General features: G+C 38.1%; 1 pseudogene; it reads left to right on the plus strand.

The window, feature by feature from the left end:
* Positions 1-2,530: 2,530 nt before the first annotated feature.
* LOC120871095 lies at positions 2,531-3,157 on the plus strand (annotated as a pseudogene).
* Positions 3,158-6,518: the final 3,361 nt, after the last annotated feature.

The following is a 6,518-nucleotide window of genomic DNA, read 5'->3' on the forward strand; positions in this document are numbered from 1 at the left end:
CTTCTCCTCCTGCCCTCAATCTTTTCCCAGTGTCAGGGTCTTCTCCAATAAGTCAGCTCTTCACATCAGGTGGCCGAAGTATTGGAGCTTCAGCTTCATCATCAGTCCTCCCGTGAATATTCAGGGTTGATTTCCTTGCAGTTCAAGGGACTTTCAAAAGTCTTCTCCACACCACAGTTTGAAAGTATTGATTCTTTGGTGCTCAGCCTTTTTTATGGTCCAGCTCTCACATCCATACATGATCACTGGAAAAACTATAGCTTTGACTATACAGACCTTTGTCAGCAAAGTAATGTCTCTGCTTTTAAATATGCTGTCTAGGTTTGTCATAGCTTTTCTTCTCAGGAGCAAGCATCTTTTAATTTCATGGCTGCAGTCACCATCCACACTGATTTTTGAGCCCAAGAAAATAAAGTCTGTCACTGTTTCCATTTTTTCCCCATGTATTTGCCATGAAGTGATGGGACCAAATGCCATGATCTTAGTTTTCTGAATGTTGAGCTTTAAGCCAACTTTTTCACTCTCCTTTTTCACTTTCATCAAGAGGCTTTTTAGTTCCTCTTCCCTTTCTGCCATAAGGGTGGTGTCATCTGCATATCTGAGGTTGTTGATATTTCTCCTGGCAATCTTGATTCCAGCTTGTGCTTCACCCAGCCCTGCATTTCACATGATGTACTCTGTATAGAAGTTAAATAAGCACGGTGACGATATACAACTTTGACACACTCCTTTCCCAATTTGGGACCAGTCCATTGTTCCATGTCTGGTTCTAACTGTTGCTTCTTGACCTTCATACAGGTTTCTCAGGAGGCAGGGAAGTTGGTCTGGTCTTCCCATCTCTTGAAGAATTTTCCAGTTTGTTGTGATCTACACAATCAAAGGCTTTAGCATAGTCAATAAAGCAAATGTTTTTCTGGAACTCTTGCTTTTTCTATGATCCAAAAGGTATTGTAAATTTTATCTCTGGTTCTTCCTTTTCTAAATCCAGCTTTTACATCTGTAAGTTCTTGGTTCAGATACTGTTGAAGCCTAGCTTGAAGGATTTTGAGCATTACCTTGCTGGCATGTGAAATGGGAGCAATTGTGTGGTAGTTTGAACGTTCTTTGGCATTGCCCTTCTTTGGGATTGGAATGAAAACACACCTTTTCCAGTTTGTGGCCACTGCTGTTTTCCAAATTTGCTGTTATATTGAGTGTAGTACTATAATAGTAGAAATTTTGTTACAAAATGTAGTTTTCTAGAAATGTGATCACAGATTAGTTCAATTCTTCACCTTAGTTTCATCAAGCAAAGGGAATGCTCTGAATGTCTGTTTACTTTATAATAAGAATTGTAATGTATTACATGAATGTATTGTCATTACTACACATGAAACAATAATACATACCACATAACATGTCCTGCATTAATATTTTATTAATTTTGTTATTGTAGGATATTTGTCAGTAAAAATGAAGTCTTTGCTTGAAGTTACAAACTACATTTAACATAGACTGTGTAACTTCATCACATTTCTGATAATTAGTTCATTGCCCATGACTCTACAGATCTTTTATAACAATTAACCTACTCAACATATCAAGTGTAAATTAGGAAAATGTTGCCAGTTAATTAGCTAAGTGGTTTTATAGAAAATAATTCTTCTGTAAGATTTATTGCATGTGGGATGAGCACACACACACACACACGGCTATATATAAGACAGATGACTGATAGAGACCTACTGTACAGCACAGGGCACCCTATCCTATATTCTGTGATAACCTATATGAGAAAAGACTCTGAAAAAGAATGAATATGTGTATAACTAAATCATTTTGCTGTACACCTGAAACTAATACAATATTGTAAATCAACTATACTCCAATAAAATTAAAATATTTTTAAAAATCTAATATGTTGAGGGAAAGGGGTTGCATATCAAAAGTTTCTTTCTTCAAACAAATATTTGATGGATTCCCACATATCTACTGAAATAAAAACTAATAAGAATTGTAATTAATACTAAAAACAAAACCAAAAAACCATATTGCTCACTCCTATTTCCCAATATAATATGAACAGGAGGTATACTTTCTTGAAAACTAACAAATTTATACCTTTCACTGTCGAAGGCCCGGGTTTGATCCCTGGTTGGGGAGTTAAGATTCCACACATCGTAGGTTGTGATGAAAAAAATCCTATGTACAATAACATCAAAATATATATTATAAAATGCCTAAGAATACATTTTAATGAAATGTATAAGGACTATATGAAATAAGCTATAAAATTGTTTTAAAGAGCATAAATGATTTGATTAGAGAAATATATTCTTAAATGACTAAACATTAAAAATGTCAACTTCCCCTTCCAAGTAATCATATAATTTCATTTTAATCTTAATCAACATGTAAGTAGAAATCTTTACTGAGCTGGACAAGCTGATGATCCTGAAATTGAGAAGAGAGGGCAAAACTCGCCCAGAGTCAGGCTTAAACAAATCACCCCTGGCAGCTGCAGCAACAGGACAGACTTGGTGACAGAAGCATCGACGCAGAGGGAGCTCTTGGCTGCAGGGCCCCGGGGACAGTGTGAGAGGTACTAGCTCTTGCAAGTTTGCACTATGTGTGAGTATAAGCTAGCAGTTCTTGGTTCAGGAGTCATTGGAAAATTGACTCTCACTGTACACTTTATTCAAGGAATTTTTGTTAAAAATATAATCCTACCATAGAAGATGATTATAGAAAGCAAGTTAAAGTAGATGCAAAACAGTATATGCTTGAAATCTTGGATAGTATAGAAATAGGCCGTTTACAGTGATGATAGATTCGTACATGAAACATGGACAAGGCTTTGCTTTATTTTATTCCTACACAGCACAGTTCACATTTAATGATACATAAGATCTGAGAGAACAGATTCTTTAAGTTAAAGACACTGATGATGTTCCAAAATTCTGGTTGGTAATAAGTGTGACGTGAAAGATGACAGAGTTGTAAGAAAGAAACAAGTTGAAGTCTAGCAAGAAAATGGAACAACTGTGTGTTCTTAGACTCCTCTGCAAAATAGAAAATAACTGTTAATGAGATATTTTATAACCTAATGTGGCAAATTATCAGGAAAACTCCACTGTCTGGGAAGGCCTGCAAAAAGTCTCCATGTTGTCAGCTTTAATATGCTAAATGCATTGTAACTCTGAGCCACGTCTGAAGAAATGTTGCCCAATACAACAGTGCTACCAGTTATAGACTACTTAGAGTAGTATTGACATCTTTAACAATATTGTCTTCCAATCAAGCACACAGAATGTCTTTCTGTGTATTTCTGTACTCTTTATTCTCTAACCTGGAAAAATATCAAGATTCAAAATTGAAGTATGGTTTCTACTGAATGCATATTGCTTTTCACCATTATAAAACATAAAAGTTGAAAAATTGTCAGTAGGACCATCATAAGTCAGGGACTTGTCGTACATATGTCAGAATTCATCAAGATACAACTTTGACTAGGAAAACTTTAAAGTTGTTTACTTTGCTGCCTGAATAAAATGAGAGTTCTGTTACTAAGATACAATTTATAAAAATAAATCTGTGTATGTATTAATACACAACTACTCTCTATATATAAAATGATATTTTTCCTGTTTACCCACAATATTGGACCACAATATTTTTGTGTGATATTGTGATGTATAACACATATATATTTTAGTCTTTGTCCATGGCTCCTGGCTCACAACTCCCCAAATTCTTAGAATTTCCTAAGCCATTAGAGCATGGGAGCATCTTTTGTTATAATACTTCTATCTTTTTTCCTCAGTTTTTAAAATTTCTCCAGAGCCATCAAGGTGAAATGAGTGCCTTGATATTCACATTAAGCTCCTTTCAACCGCAACTGACTTCATGTTAATGAAATGGCCTTAACTGATTTTGTTAATGAGGTGATTTTTGGAATTCTAAAGATGGGGGACTAGTTGCCCAGGGAACCAACCCTGATTAGAGGACTGGAACTTTCAACCCTACATCATGATTTTTAGGGAGGGGAGAGGGGCTAGAGTTTGAATCAGTCACCAATGGGTAGTGATTCAGTCAATTAAGATTATGTGATGAAGCTTCCATTAAAAAACCAAAAAGGATGGGAAGGTTCAGAGAGCCTCTAGGTTGATGAACCAGATTACATCCACAGGCTGCCTAGCCAGATCTAAACTCATGAGCACAGAAGCTCTTTTGTTTGAGTCCTATGTATGTCTTCATCCAGCTGTTGATTCTTTAATATCCTTTGTAATAAAATGGTACTCAGGTAAGTAAATAGATTTCCTGAGTTCTCTGAGCCACTTGCAAATTAATGAAACCCAAGGAGGGTATCATGGGAACCTCTGATTTATAGCCAGTTGGTTAGAACCACAGACAACCTGGTCTTGTGACTGAAGTAGGGGTAATGTTATGGGACTAAGCTCTTAACCTGTAGAATCTAATGGTTTCTCTGGGTAGATAGTGTCAGAGTTGAGTTGAACTGTAGGATACCCAGCTGGTTGTCAGGAGAAAGGTGGGGGAAAAAACCTGCATAACACATTATTAGAAGTGTCAGGATTGTATTCTGCCTTGGAACAGAAGCTTCCTGTATTTTTCTTTCTCTTTGCTTCAGTCTTTCTCTTCTAGAAAAACATTCTCACTTGCTCTGTATCTTGTGTTCTCAGTTTACCTATCAAAATTTGATTAGACATGGGCCAAAGGCACTTGATCTTGATATGAAATTTATAACTTCCCCCTTTGTGATAGGAATAGTTTTTGAATATATTTTTGAAAAGATATATAAGAGATATAACAGAATTCCCTGGCTTCCCAGTGGTTAGGACTCTGCACTGCCACTGCAGGGTTCCTGGTTGGAGCCAAACAAACAAATGAACAAAACCCCAAAACCAAGAGCACCAAAATCACAACGAGTTGTTGAACAACCATAGACAGGAAGACACTGGACCCCACCAAGAAAAGATACCCCACATCCAAGGACAATGGAGAAACCCCAACAAGATGGTAAAAGGGGCACAATCACAATAAAATCAAATCCTATACCCATCGGGTAACCCACAAACTGGAGAACAATAATACCAAAGAAGTTCTTGCACTGCTGTGAAGGTTCTAAGCCCCACATCAGACTCCCCAGCTTGGGGATCAGCAAAAGCACTGAGAATTCCTAGGGAATCTGACTTTGAAGGCCAGTGGAATTTGATTACAGGACCTCCATAGGACTGGTGGAAACAGAGACTCCACTCTTGGAGGGCGCAAACAAACCTTTTGTGCACTGGGACCCAGGGGAAAGGAACAGGGACCCCATAGAACAGTGAGTCAGACCTACCTGTGAGTGTCTGAGGACCTCCTGGAGAGCTGTGGGTCAGCAATTGCCCACCATGGGGACAGGGGCACTGGCAGCACCAGTCAGATGGAAATCCTCTTGGAGGTTGCCAATAGCCATACCATACAGCCTGTAGACTCCAGGACTGGGTTACCTCAGGCAAAACAACTAACATGGAGGCAGTGCAACCCCACCCATCAGCAGACAATTGGTTTAAAGTTTTACTGAGCATGACCCTGCCCACCAGAGCAAGACCCAGTTATCCCCACAACCAGTCCCTCCCATCAGGAAGCTTGCACAGCCTCTTATCCTCATCCACCAGAGGGCACAAGAACTACAATCCCATAGCTTCCAGACCTAGTACCACAATCACAGAAAGCTAACCAAAATAAGAAATAGGATTATGTCCCAGATGAAGGAACAAGATAAATCCTAGATAAGTGGAATGGATAAATGACCTGGAAGGTGAAATGGTGGAAATCATTGTTGTAAAACAGAATATAGAAGAATGAAAAGAAATAAAGACAGTCTAAGAGAACTCGGACAACATTAAATGCACCAATATTCGCATTATAGGTGTCTCAGAAGAAGAGAGAGAGAACAACCCTGAGAAAATATTTGAAGAGATAATAGCTGAAAACTTCCCCAACATGGGAAAGGAAATAGTCAGCCAAGTCCAGGAAGCTCAGACGGACCCAGGCAGGATAAACCCAAGGAGGAATACACCAAGACACATACTAATCAAACTGACAAAAAGACAAAGACAAGATGTTGAAAGCAACAAGGGAAAAAAGACAAATAACATACAAGGGAAATCCCATAATATTATCAACTGATTTCTCAACAGAAACTCTACAAACCAGAAGGGAATGGCACAATATATTCCAAGTGATGAGAGGAAAGACACTACAACCAAGAGTACTCTACCCAGCAAGACTCTCCTTCAAATCTGATGGCAAAACCAAAAGCTTTCCAGACAAAGTTAAGAGAATTCAGCACCACTAAACCAGTTTTACAACAAGTGCTAAAGGAACTTCTCCAGGCAGGAAACACAAGAGGAGGGAAAGATCTACAAAAAATAAACCCCAAACAATTAACAAAACGATAATAGGATCACACATATAGACAACTACCTTAAATGTAAATGGATTAAAGTGCTTCCCTGGTGACTCAGCTGGTAAAG

This window comes from Oryx dammah, unplaced genomic scaffold, assembly GCF_014754425.2.
Source record: "Oryx dammah isolate SB20612 unplaced genomic scaffold, SCBI_Odam_1.1 HiC_scaffold_2, whole genome shotgun sequence".
Classification (NCBI taxonomy): Eukaryota; Metazoa; Chordata; class Mammalia; order Artiodactyla; family Bovidae; genus Oryx; species Oryx dammah.